Consider the following 14,310-nt stretch of genomic DNA (forward strand, 5'->3'; position numbering starts at 1 on the left):
CAGGCACACAGAGAGCCCTGGGGTCAGGGTTTTATGACTCCTGATAGTGCCAGCCGGCTCCACAGAAAGGGGCAATTGGCAATTCTCTATGCCTGGAAGGCTAGCACAGACCCAGTTGGTCACACGTGAGGAAAGGGCCCCTGCCCCCATTACGGAGCACCACGGGCTGGGAGCCCGAAGTGGCCCTCCCAGCGCTAACTGGCCCAGCGCTGTGATTAGCCAAGTCCAGAGTGCGCCAGACCCAGGAGGGCACTGTGGCCTCATTTCCCATCTTCCCGTCCCCAGGAGTAACACCGCGGTGGCTGGTAACACACAGCATTGTCCTCACACACACAGGGGCTCTTTGTTTCCCCAATACACAGAGAAGAGGCTGTAACAAGGGCCTTGAATTGCACTTTGCTCTCGTTTCTCCAATGTTACACTTGGTTTTTTTTTTTCAGTTCTGGAATCAGCCAAACAATTATTTCCTGTGGGGTGGAGAGGGGACAGCTTTTCATCTTTCCCGCCTGCTCCCCTCGCCAGTCCTCAGGGCCCCAGGCAGTGGGGACTAAGTGGAGACCCAGGCCCAGGGCGACCTGGGGCCCATGGAGGTGTCACCTTTTCGGAAGGCTGAGAGGCCATGGCACCTCACCTCTCCCTTGCCAGGTGGCACCTGCCCTCGAGGAAAGAACCAGACCAGGTAACACAAGAGAGTGGCTGAGAGCTGCAGGTGGGGGCGGGGGCTGGATGTCATGGCTGAGGGTCCAGCCTGGGACGGATGGGTTTCTGCTTCCAAGACACCCTGCTTGCTTGAGAGCCGCTGTCTGCTAGTAAACAAATTAAGAAGCAAAAGCAACTGAGGTCACGTTCTGCAGCCTCTGGAGCAGGGAAGCACTCTTCCTGTCTGACCCCCATTCAATGCCTCTGATGTCTTTGGGTGGCCAGAAACTAGGGTCCACGTGGGTTTGTTGAGATGACTATTCCTCTGCTAACAGCCGCCATAATTAAGCTCTAACTTCATACGTTGTATGTGTATACACAGGACCACGTGTGTCTGGCTGTACTGATAGTGACTATAGCAAACGCTTCTACAATGTGCTTTCCATTCTTGCTTGATTGAAACCCAGGCTGTTTGGTTCTAGAATCTGTGCTTTTCATCACCATGTCTCTTGTGTAATTTTTTTTTTAACAATAAACCAAGGTTATTGCAAGGTTTCACTTTGAGGGGCAGCAACCCATAATGAGAACTTTGTATACTGAGTCCCTTGCCCTGTGTCAGGCAAGGTTCTAAATGTTTTGCATCAATTTCCTCGTTTATTCCACATAGTAACTCTACGGGATGGGTACTTTTATCATCTCCATTTTATAGATGAGGATATTGAAGTACAGAGATGTTAAGTAACTCGCCGAGGGTCACACAGCTGTCAGGAAGCAGAGTCAGGATTTGAGCTCCATTCTCTCCGGAGTTCTGCATAAATCTAAAGCCTGCCCTGCCCTGCGGCTGGTTTGGAGTTAGTCTTCTTCTCTGGGACATGAGGGTGGTGTCCTGTCCCTGACTTTATAGAACACTGACACTTAAGTTGTCAGCTCCAGGAACGCAGAAGCTTTTCCATGGTTTGCCTATGGTCATTAGCGTTTGCCTTGCTTGAAGAAGATGGAATTGCCTGATGGTGGCAGGGAAGGAACCTGGAATGATAATAATTGCTCAATAAATGCCACTGTCTTATGTGGCCAGAGATGGCTAAGCTGCCACGTATGAAAGAGGACAGATGTTAAATAAACAGGACTCCCTGGTGTATTCAGGAAGCCAACCTCATTTTTGTCTATCATTGCCCCTAAATTTTTTTAGGGGGGTGCCCCACTCTTTGCTTGCCCCAAGGATGTAAATGAAGGCAGGTCCCTGATTCTTCTGATTATCCTTCTGGTTCAAACACTGTCTCAGTTCAGTTACTGATACGTCCAGGTCTGTGCACTAACCCAGACCTTCGAACTACGTTCCAAGTGGAGACTCCTCTTCCTCCTGCGACTGGGCCTGGAGTTGAGAAAGGGGGTCTGTGGTCATTTCTCACTTCCCACCTTCAGCTTCCATCTGGCTGGCTGAGGATTCTAACCCCTGGTGGGGAAAGGAGGATGGAGAGGAGTCGAAAGTTCTCAGTTAACACTGTGGGAAGCTGTGGGTGGGTCTGGTAGGCCTTAAACCCGATTCTTGGTCTCTCAGTATGATTTTGTGGATATTTCAGAGAACACCCTCCTTCCTCATCTTTGGGGATTTCTAAACTGCCGGTCCCTTGAAGCAGATGCCTAAGACCTTTTCCATTAGTCCCCCAGTGTCTGAGCAGTCTGCGTTAGTTTGTTATGGCTGTCCAAAAAATACTACAGACTGGGTGTCTTAAACAACAGAAGTTTATTTCCTCACAGCTCTGGAGGCTAGAAGTCCGAGGTCAAGGTGTGGGCTGGGCTGGTTTCTCCCGAGGCCTCTCGCCTTGGCTTGCAGACGGCTGTCCTCTCCCTGTGTCCTCACACGGACTTTGCTCTGCATACGTGCATCCCTGTCTCTCTTCGTGTGTCCAAATCCCCTCTTCTTAGAAAGACACTAGTCCTGTGGAGTAGGGACGGGGCAGTTGGGACTGGGAGGGGACCCACTGCTCACTCCAGAATTCCTGCTCTGCTCTTGCACTGTTTCCATCATCCAACCCTTCCTTGTGGGCTGGACGTGATCTGATCAGGGGGAAAGAGGTTTCTTTCACAAGTCCTGCGTAATGGTGTCACAGCTTACTTTGGAATACACCACCCATTGTCCAGTGGCTTCAGCACAAAATGAGACTATAATTGTCTTTTTTCATCTTGCTTTCATTTAATTTTCATAAAGATTCCTGTGAGAAAGAGCATTATCCACATAGAGCTGAAGAAAAAGAATCTGCAGCTCTGAAAGGTTAGGGAACTCACCCGAGGCAGACTGTTCTGCTGGTGGAGAGAGGGGCAGGGTGCAGGTTCCAGCTTTCATCCACTTTCCTGACTCTTCTCTGGGCCCTCACCACTCCGGGTTCTTAAAGCTTTTGCCTGCCAGAGTTTGTTCTGTGCTGGTAAAAATTTCCTTCTAAGCAGAATTGATAAAGGTAAAAAGGCAAAATCCTTGCTTGTGCTCCAGTTGTAATGCAGGGGCTGGTCCCATGGGTGACAAGTACCCCCCAGAACTCCCAGAAATACAGTATGAGACGGACTCTGGGTACCACGGGGTCTCTGCTTGAAAGCCCTGCCACCCCCGCTTCCACTGGTATAACTCAATCAGTGGGATAATGATGGAGGGATGGAATATGTTTTTCTGTAGAAGTGCATCAAAGCAATATTGGGTTCTGAAAACCTTACCCGAGGCAGAAGGGGCCATATCATCTCACCTTCTGTCTCCCAGGAGGCACTTTACCTAACAAAAACTTTAAATTATATAGATATTTATTTTTAAGAAATCGTTTTTGTTTAATTTTTAATTATTTTCTTTAAATATAAAAAGTCCAAGCCTGCTGTTGCCCATCCTTGCACAATTTCTTAGGAAAGAGGGAATGACAAACGGGCCTGATGGCTGTTTGGAAGTTGTGCTAAGGCTGTGTCCAGGGTCTGCTGGAGGCAGCCCAGGGGCTGGGCTGGGATGAGCTGGGGCTGCAACTGACTTGGACCAGGGAAGAAGGAGAGTTGGATATTCCTGTTCATCTACTCAGCAATTTTTTTAATGAACAACTATTATGCCCAGGCTTTAGAGGACACTCTGCCAGGAAGGGGTGGGTCCTTGAGGAAGCTTGGGGAAAAGTGAGGTCCGAGCTTCACTCTGGGTTCTCAGAGGAAGAAGAAACGATTGAAGGAGGGTGTTTCAGGTGGAGGGTCTGGAAAAGCATCGTGTGCCTGGAGACTGGCCGATGTTCTGGAATGGACAGAGATCAAGGGTGGGGGTGCAGGAAGTCAGGACAGGAGAAGGAAGGAGCTGGGAGCTGCCGGCTTATACCTCAGGCTGGAGGGGAAGGCTGGGCTGGGGTAGGAACCCAGAAGGGCTTTGAGCAGAGAAGTGACCCAACTGGGTTTGCCTTTCAGAGCGATCTCTGAGGCAGGACAGGGACACACTGGAGCAGTGGAGGTGTCAGGACTACGGGAGTTGGACAAGGGAGGGTGAAGGGCCAAACTGAAGCCTTGGCCTCAAGAATGAAAAGGGGAGAGAGTGTGGGAGCCGCCTAGGCCTCTAGAAATCTCTCTCTGGTTTTTGACTTGGGCCACTGAAGAGATGCTGCGCCATTACTGAGGCGGGGGGTGTGTGTCTGTGTGTGCACACACGTGTGTGTGGAGGGGGACAGCTGGGCTGGGACTGGAGGAGGCTGAAAACCTTGGCAAGAGGAAGTAGGACACAGTGAGGGGGTTGTTCTTTCAACTAATCCCTGCTGAGGGCTGAGTGCTGGGGTGAATGAAGCAAAGGACACACGTTCCATTCCGCTCAGAGCTCACAGCCCCAGGAAAGGAGCAATTCAATTGCAATGTAGCAGAAAGACACTAACAGGGAATTAGGGAGGGGCAGGGGAAGCTTGGGTATGGACCAGGAATTCAGCTGTTAGAGAATGATTCATTTTTTGGGGTGTTATTATGGTATTATAGTCTGGATTGGAGAAAACACCCATCAGCTTTTTCCCTTTTTTGGAGACGCAAGTGGAAATGTTTAGGGTTGAAAGGTCATGATGTCTGTAATGTACTTGGAAACAAAATGAATATATATAGGGAGAGCAAATACGGTGAAATGTTATCCATTTGGGGGAGTATATGAGAGTTCATTGTACTGTTGTAGCATTCTTTTGGCTTTTGCCTTTTCTATGTGAAATCTTTCATTAAAAAAAAATTAAAAATATAAAGTCGCAAGTGCATTCATGGAAAGTAAGGATACTGTGGGAACACCAAGAAGGGCCCCTAATTGGATTTGTTGGGTAAGAGAAGCTTCCCAAAGAAAATAGCATCTAAGACCTGAGAGATGAGTGGTCGATGGTCAGGGGGATGGGGAAGACTTGTGGGAGGATGTTCCAGGTGGAGGGAACAGCATGAGTGAAGGCCTGTTAGCCTGTTTTGCTGGAGGAACAGAAAGACATTTAATGTGAGTGTAGAATTTGAAGCATCAAGAGGTGAAAAGGGAAAGGCAGCCGGTCCTTCAGGGCTGTGGGGTGGGTAGCAGGGCTGGATTTTGTCCTGACGCTGATGTAAGCAAGGAGGTTGCCTTCCAGAAAGATGTCACCAATGAGTATTGAGTTGTCAGCATCCAGCAGCCACTGTTCTCAGCACTTCATCTATACTAGTTCACTGAACCCTCACTGTACCTTTTCCAGGGACTTACAAAATTAGCATCTCTGTTTTAGAGATGGGGCAAACAGGCACAGCAGAGTTAAATAACCTGCTCAAGGTCACAAATCCGGAGGAGCCTGGAAGAGTGGCTCTTAAACACCTGGCCACAGTACCGCTCAAGTCCAGTCACTGTCCGTGTGAAGAAGGAATGGGCGGAAAGCAGGGAGACTGCTCAGAAAGTGGTTGCCCGCACTCAGGCCTGTGGTGATGGCACCTGGCGCTACAGCAGTCACAGTGGGGATGGAGAAGATGGACAGGGTAGAGCTATGCTGGAGTGAAGTCGACAGGACTCGGTGACTGAGCAGTTGTGTGCAGGGGGAGTCCAAGATGGTGCCCAAACCCAACCCCACTGAGGACCTGCCCCATCTTGGCCCGAGCAATGGGGCGTAGTCAGAGAAGAGAGAGCCTCTTCATAAACGATCGAGAGGGTATTCGCACACCCCTGTATCCCCTTCATCTGTGAGGAGCAGCCTGTTGTGCACCCAGCTCGAATCTCTCCCTCCCAGGTCTCTGCAAACCATTGGTTCCGGTGCCACTTGCCATTTTCACGGTTTGAATTTTGTCACCTGCAACTGTTGTGCTCTGAGGTCGGTCCTGCCCCCGAGGTTTACTAGCACAGTTAGGCCACAGCCCTGAGTCCCTCTCCTAACTGTCTCCCAACCCACTCACCACCCTGTTAGCCTCGAGTGATGGGATGTGAACACTTGTGCTGTTTCACCAGACGCCCTTGATCCTTGGGCTTCTTCGGAGAGCTCAACAGGGACGACAAAGTCAACAAATATTGAAAAACAATAGAAAGAAAAATACTTGGCCGTGTCCTTCTAATGCTTATTGATTTTTAAGATCTTCTCAGGCATGAAAACAAGATTCACTGCTGGCACCTTGACATTGGATTCCTGTTAACTGGAAAAGCAGCTTATCGACCAGGGCAGGGGGTCCCCAGCAGGGCAGGGGTGGGCCTGTCTCCCCTGCAGGTAATCAACCCCAGAGATGGAGAGCCACTGGGAGGGAGCTGAACTCACTCAAGTAAGGGGCACCGTGGCTCAGGAAGGTCCTTAGGTGTCTGGGGAAGCCACCGAGGTCACTTCTCACTCCATACCAATTCTCTGGGGGCCTTGTTTTCTTCTTGCTAAAGTCCCCCAAAATTCCCGTTGTTTTTCTCTGTGTCAAAAAGGATGCAACTACTACATGAATCCATGGATAGAGGACGAGGCTCTGCAGAGTGAAACATGAGCTCTCCTGTATATATTTCTACCTCCCATTCGTTACTCCAAAGGAATCGTTCATTCAAAGGCAAATATTTATTTAGCTGCTACTGTATGCTACATCCAGGTCTAGGTGTTGGCTGATTCAGCAGGGCACAAAATGAAAAGATCCCTGCTCTCCCAGGTCTTACTTCCCGAGGAGTGTGTTGTGCAGCCTTCCAATCTCTGTCATTTATATCTGTAACTATATCCATGTCTGTAGTTCTGTGTCTATAGGTTCATGTGACTCTGTGACCGGCTTCTTCCGCTGGCAGTGTGTCTTGGAGTTCATTTCATGTCAGCATATATGGACCGCCCTTATTCTTTGAAAGCTGGATAATGGTCTTCTGTAGGGATAAACCCCTGCAGATAGACATACAGGTTGCTCTAAATTTTTTTTTTTTTTTTACAAACAGTACCATAGTGAACTTTCTCCTACATGTACTGTTGTATCCTCAAAAGTCTGTATACTTACTGTGTAACCATGGATAAATGAATTAACCTCTCTGTGCCTCAGTTTCTTCATGTATGAAATAAAGGTAATCATAGCACCTTCTTCTAGTCGTCAAGAAATGCAAGCTAACTACAATGAGATGCCACTAGGCACATCCCCTAGGATGTCTATAATCAAAAGGACAGATAATATCAAGTGTTGTTTGGCAAGGATATGAAGAAACTGGAATCCTTGTACACTGCTGGTGGGAATGTAAAATGTGCAGCTGCTTTGGAAAAAAGTTTGGCAGCTCCTCAAAAGGTTAAACGGAATTGCCACTTGACCCAAAGATTCTACACCGATGCATATACCCACAATAAATGAAAACACATGTCCAACAAAAACTTGTACACAAATATTCACAGTAGCATTATTCATATTAACAAAAACATAGAAACAACCCAAATGCCCATCAGCTGATGAATGGATATACAAAATGCAGTGTATTATTCAGCATTAACAAGATATAAAGAACTGCTATGTGCCCCACCATGAATGGACCTTGTGAACACTATGTTAACTGAAAGAAGCCAGTCACAAAAGACCACATACCATATGACTTTATTTATAGGAAATGTCCAGAATAGGCAAATCCTTAGAGACAGAAATAAATAGACTGGTGGTTGCCAGGGGGTTGAAGGGTTGCGACAACGAGGAACAACTACCCATGAGGGTTTCTTTTGGGAGTGATGAAAATGTTCTAAAACTGTAGTGAGGGTTACGCAACTCTGTGAAATATACTAAAAACCATTGCACTGTACACTTTAAGTGAGTAAACTGTGTAGTATGTGAATTGTACTTCAACAGAGCTCTTATTAAAAAATAGTGTCCTCCTTCATGAGTGGTGAGTATTAACCAAGACAACATAAAAATGTGGAGAACAGTGCATGGCATTCTGTAAGCTCCGTCTAAGTATCCACCACACTTTAGTTGTCTCTGGAGAATGGATTCCTAGAAGAACCGTTGAACCAAAATGTTGGTGCTTTTTTTTAAAATTAATTTTCAAAAGCTCTGCAGAGTTGCCCTCCAAAAAAGTCTTCACCAATTTGCTCTCAAGAGTAACATACAAGGATGCCTATTTTTCTCTTTTCTTCTTCTCTTCGAAGAAGCCAGTGCTAGAAGGAGTTTGGAAGAACCCATGCATCAGTGTTCACAGTGGGTTCCTCTGGGCGATGGGATCCTGTGAACTTTCTTTTCCCCATATTGCTTATCTGCATTTTTTCATATTAAAAAAAACATGTATTAATTATGTAATGTTTGAAAAGTAAAACATAAAAGTATGCCCCTTCTACTCCTCGCCATGGGACTTCTACTCCTCACAGGCTTCAAGGGTGAGGGTAGGAGACCTTATACTTATCAGTCCGTCATAAACAGACACAGGTTTTATGGCAACTTTCTAGAAGAAACAGCCAGAGGGCAACAACTGTAAACACAGAGAACTATAGAAGTTGCACTTATTAGCCTAAGCCTACCCTTCCTTGTTTGAAGGTACCCAAAAGCCCCATAAAAAAAATCATGCCTGTGAGTCATTGGCACCCTTACCAGGCACTGACACTACTACTTTTCAAATGCTTCATATTCATTGACATTTAATCCTTACAACAGTTGTATGACACAGGGAGCAAAAATGGAGTTAGAGAAATTAAGTGATTTGCCCAAGGACCTGCTGCTGTTACATGGCAGATGTAGATACTGATTACGATGGTTTAGCTGTGAGTCAAGAGTCACGAACCCGGATCTTTTATGATCGCCCTTAAAGGCAAGGACACAGTTAGGGGGAGCTTCAGGGGAGGTTGATTCAGCAGTTCAGTGATGTCCTCAGGACACTTCCTCTTTCCAGCTCTCTGCTCTGTCATCTTCCTGTTGTTTTCATCTTTGGGAAGACAGAGAGCTCCAGCAGCGACATTTAGACATAACAAAGTTCAGAGGAAGAAGAGAGGGTCAGTTTCTCTCTAGGGTTTTCTCCTTATATTGAAGGAACTTTTTTCAGGAGCCCCTCCCCACTCCTTCTGTTGTACAAAAGCATGTGACAGCTCATTTTATAGCTCAGTGTTACAGCTCGGTATTACAGCTCAGTTGTGACAGCAGTCTGGATCCAGGAGGGAGACCAAGCAGTACTCGGAGAGTTGGAGAACTCAGGTTTATTACACCAGCAGGCCCAGAGGAGTTAACACTCTAAGTTCTGGACCCTGTCTGTAGGTTTACACAAGCTTTTATAGGCTCCCAGTTTAGACTTTGCAATATTTTGTAACATCATATGCAAATAAGGTATAACAAAGGTGTCTAATTAAGAACAAGCTTTGTAGAAATGGACCAATCAGGAGTGAAAGAAATAACCAATCAGGAGTGAGGGAAATGGACCAATCAGGAGTAAGAGAAATAACCAATCATGAGTGGGCTCCATGCAAATGAATCACTACAAATGGACCAATCAGGAGTTAGCTCAGGGAACCAATAGAATTTTAGGTGTAAGTTCCACTTTCCTAGAAGTAAGCAGTTTCAGAGGCAAAAAGTGAGATAAAGCTGCTGGGCCAGGAAACCAGATGGTGCTGGCAGGAGAGTAATGGCTGCCTGTGGGTCCTGCTGGTCTATTTTATGGGGCTTCCCACCTCACTTCCAGCAAACTTTTCCCACAGTCACACAGTTTGTCTCATTGGCCAATTCTATGTCACTTACCTATTCCCGAACCAGTCGCTGGCAAAGGGAATAGAATTACCTTTAGCTAATTGAGCTGAGGTTTGTGTTGGAGGTGAGTCATTGTCCCCGAGGAGGGGAGTTCCATGAGCGAAATTAGGACTCTTTTTGGAAGGCAGAAGAGGACATGGATGTAGAGAAGCTGAGTGGAGAAAGAGAAACTGACAGTGCCCAGCATAAGAAGAGAATCAAACTTATGTTGTCAAACTCAGGAGTATCTGTTCTGAGCCACTGCACTCTTCTGCGTCTTAGCCAAGACTTCCAATGCTGAGACATTGATTATTTAAGGTGAAGCTTATAAATCATCCACATCTGTCTCTTCTCTCTGCCTGCAGGTCCCACCCTCTCTGAAGGAGGGGCTTGAAAGTTTGACTGAGGGCAGATCACGAGGAGTAACGTAGTGAGTTTTGTATTTCTGTTTGTTTGTTTGTTTAATATCCCAGCTCAACCAGATAACTTTCCGTGTTGGGGATCTCCACTCTGGAAGACTGCCATTTCACATTGCCTTTGGGTCTCTCAGGAAAGGTTCCTTTGGGAGGGTCTCCTCTTGGCAGCTTCAGGACTGACTGAATCAATAAGACAGCGTCAGTTTGTAGATTCAGAGGGCTTTGGGAAGATGGACTTGACCTCCCTTCCTGGGAATCACACTTTTAGCTGACATGATAGATTGGAGTATCATTCAGCAAATCTTCACTCATCTCCTTTGCAGTTTGGGACGTAGTACACTTCTTACCCCACTGATTTTGGCCTTGGCCATTGACCTGCTTTAGCCAATGGAATGTGAGTGGTTGTGAATCTAGTGGAGCCTTTAAATAATGCTTCCACTATCTGGCTTCCCTTGTGCTCCTGTGACCATCACGAGAAGAGCATGCCCTGTGCAGTCGCTGCCCCTTTTCTCTAGATCACATGGAACAGACCCAAATCCAAACTGAAGCAGAGTCATCCTAGCCAATCTGCAGACCTGAGAACAAGAAAAATAAATGCTCATTTTCCTAAGTCACAAGCTTTTATTCTGCAGCAGTGTTGCAGCATTAGGGTACCACTGCAGGTGATATCTTCAAGTGTTGCCCAGAGAGTATGGATGGTGTAGCAGACACCTAGGACAAGACGTGAGGACATGTCTTATCCAAGCAGCCCCCAGAGCAGCGTGTGTTGAGTATAACTCAGGGAGGGAGTAAACTGGAGATGTGTTGGTGAATTTCTTGAAACGGCTCAACTTCTAAGAACTTTCTATAAACTGCTCTCTGACCCATTCTTACCAAAATAAGCTTCATGGCCGAGAAGTTGCCACACTGCATGTTTCATCATCCATGCTCAAACGTAGTAGAATGTAAGGGAAAGAGCACTGGACGTGGTGTGGTTTTGTACCACCGTTCAGCTCATGTCTAGTCTGTGACTTTGGTGAAGTCACATAAACTCTCTGAACCTCACTTTCCTCATCTGCAAGTTGGACGTGGTTATAAAAATAACATGGCCATGTATAATTATGGGTTTCAAATTGTACTTTTAGTGAGTGGGGTTTTTTTTCAAAAGCAATATATAAAATTGATAACTAGCTACCACAGTCAGTTGAAATATTCATTGTTTAGCATCATGTCTTTCATTGTTGGCAGAATCCTCAGGGCTCCCTACAGCCCAGTTTGAAAACAATTTATAGTGAAACCCCTCTCTAAATGGCAGTGGTGGTGGTGTATGATTTCAGTCTCTCAGAATGTTTCCTCGACTTCTGTTTCTCCAGTATCTCTCTCGTTGACTATAAACTGAAAGCTGTGATTAAAAATTTTTGAAAGTATTTCGGGGCACTTTTAAGCTTGAAGAGATGAAGACAGTACTCAGCCACACTCAGCAAGTCAGCCATAATTACAACATGGTCCCTGCCATGGTCTCTGCACCAGGACCCAGCAGATCCTGGGGATGGGAGAATGAGAAGTACAAATTCTCTAAGTGGATCATTGGGAGTGATGGCAGGAGAAGCCACTCATTTAAACTCCTTGGTATCTGAACCTATGTGGTCCATTTCCTGGGGACACCGCACCATATAATGATCATTGGTTCAAAGTACACACTACATCTTGAAGCATCCCCCACTCCACAGGTGTCATCTCGAGGCTGGCATTTTCCCTGCATTTTTAGGAGGTCATTCTAATTTTATATTAGGCAAATGGCTTCTGGGTGATGTGACATAAGGTAAGACCAGTAGGTCTTATGGTTATTGTAATATGTTTGTTGTAAAGCGAGTCTATTGTCAAGGCAATGTTATGTGAGATTTCATGACAATAGACAATGTTTTTGTTTGTGTTTGTGTTTTAGTGGTGGTACTGAGCACTGTCTCCACGCTGAGTGTGCCAGTGGTGTCTTCCCTACACTTCAGTCCATCGGGTGTGCTTGACACAGAGTTGGCACTCAGAAGTACGACTGCTGAGGTCCGAGCCACCCAGGGTGCTGTAGCGTCTGTTGGCACAGCTCCTTATCACCACCCACTTGGGAGTTAGTAAGGATGATGGTTAAGAGCATACAATCTGGTATCAGAATAAACCCATGTCCAAGTCCTGGCTCTGCCACTAACTAGATATGTGTGTGGCTGTGAGTATCTAAGTCCTCCCTCCCTCCCTCATTAAACAGGAATAATCCTAGCACCCACCTCACTGTCACGATGCGTCACATACAGAGTACACAGGGCAGGGCTGGCCCATACAGACGCCCTGTCGCTTTGGGGTTTATTTTGACGAGCTGAGTCATTTCTTTTTTGTGGCCAGGAGCACAGACCCGAACTCTCCACTTAAGACAAACCAAAGTCTACAGCTTCTCTTGTGGTTGGGGCAAACTGCCCCTTCCTGACTTTACTAGCTGATGCAGCAACTGAGTTTCCAGTCCAATTTCCAAGGGGCTCTCTGGAGAAGCCGTTCTGCTGCAGATGTGTCTTCTAGGATTCCAGAGGTAATGCCAGATGTTGGCGTGCAACCGTGCTCACAGGGCCCCTTATCAGTGTTTATTCCCTGCATAATGGCAAAGTGAATGGCTTAATGCTATCGTGAAAATGACTCTAAAAGTTAATGGTTCCCCTAATAGGAGAACCCTCCTCCCACCTCTCAAAGGCACCAGATCCTTTGTTCTCCATCTTCTTTCTGTCTCATGGAAAGAAGCAGCAAACCCTAACTGCACCCTGGGCGAGAAACTTACTTGGAGTTTGGTGTCATGATGATCTAATCTTGGTCGGGGGCAGAAAAAGTAAAATAGGTGTTGGCCGTGTTGTTGGGGATTTCCCACCTTGAATATTGTTACGGTTTCTACCCCGCCTCGTGAAAGACTTTTGAAGCCACACCGATGTCCAAGGTTCAAAGAGTTAAGTGTGTTTCGGGTTTTAAAAGAGTTGTATACATCAGAGATAGTTTCGTCCTGGTCCCCAGGTTCTGGGGAGAGACAAGCTTTGCTTTGTTGTGTGGCCAAATGCTGTCTCCTTTAGAAGCAGCAGGTGAGCCAATGACAGACAAGCCTGCCTGCCGGGCAGATGTAATCGGACCCAGAAGGCTGTGCTCAGGGCAGGGAGGGGCCTGGGGACCAGATATCTGGCCCCTGAGTCCCATCTGATCCCCAGTGTCTCTTTCTTTTTCTTTCTTTTTTTTTGAAATTTTTTATTGATTTATAATCATTTTACAATGTTGTGTCAAATTCCAGTGTTCAGCACAATTTTTCAGTTATACATGGACATATACACACTCATTGTCACATTTTTTCTCTGTGAGCTACCGTAAGATTTTGTGTATATTTACCTGTGCTATAAACAAGACTATACTGTATAGCCCAGTGTCTCTTCCTTTATGAACACCTCAAAATAGGGGCCCAGCAGCAGCCAGACATCACTGACCTTACTGCATTGCCAATGAAACCCACCTTCAGAAGAAGGCTGGCTAGAGTCTGGACACTGTCACCTCAGGAACCAGAGGCTGGCAGGTAGAGGGCCCTGCAGTTACTGTCACTGCTGACTTCTCAGTGCCCTGTGCTGCAGGCAGCACATGCTGGGCGATTTGGTGTAGTGGTTCAGATCATGGGCTCCAAAGCCAGATTATCTGTGTTCAAGTCCCAGCCCTGCTTCTTACTGGCAGTGGTGTGGCTTTGATCCAGTTGCTTAACTTCTCTGTGCCTCAGTTTCTTCTGTAATGGTGAGGGGTAGATGAGTTAATAATGGGTAAAGTACCTATTTCATAGTGGATGATGCAGAAGTTTAGTCTCAAACACTCTGTAATGATTCCTTTTTTTCTTCTTGTTTATAGTACCTGGTACTAAAGAGTTCTTAATTCGGTACTCAGGAATACTAGAATACAGTTGAATCGAGTGGTTGGCAAGAAGGCACTGAAATGAGCTCCCTGTGAATGATTGATGTGACTTGAATGCATGTCAGTTGGCCCCTCTGGGCTTGGGATCTTGCATCCACATGAGCTGCCTCTGTTTTCGCTTTGCAATAATCTGGATCTTGGAGCCTGACTGAGTTAGCCGAAAAGAATCTCCTCATACATCAGTGAGCAAGGTGGACTTTAC

The 14,310-nt window shown here is 46.5% G+C and overlaps 1 protein-coding gene across 1 annotated transcript in view; it reads left to right on the forward strand.

Annotated features, from left to right (window-relative positions):
* The first annotated feature begins 488 nt into the window (after positions 1–488).
* The window catches only part of PRR5L (proline rich 5 like), a 131,187-nt gene continuing 117,365 nt past the window's right edge, over positions 489–14,310 (forward strand). Inside the window, exon 1 of the mRNA XM_006195033.3 lies at positions 489–679. The gene's annotated coding sequence lies outside the window, so the exon portion shown is untranslated. The remainder of the gene's footprint in view (positions 680–14,310) is intronic.

The sequence above is a fragment of the Camelus ferus genome, chromosome 10, assembly GCF_009834535.1.
Source record: "Camelus ferus isolate YT-003-E chromosome 10, BCGSAC_Cfer_1.0, whole genome shotgun sequence".
Lineage (NCBI taxonomy): Eukaryota > Metazoa > Chordata > Mammalia > Artiodactyla > Camelidae > Camelus > Camelus ferus.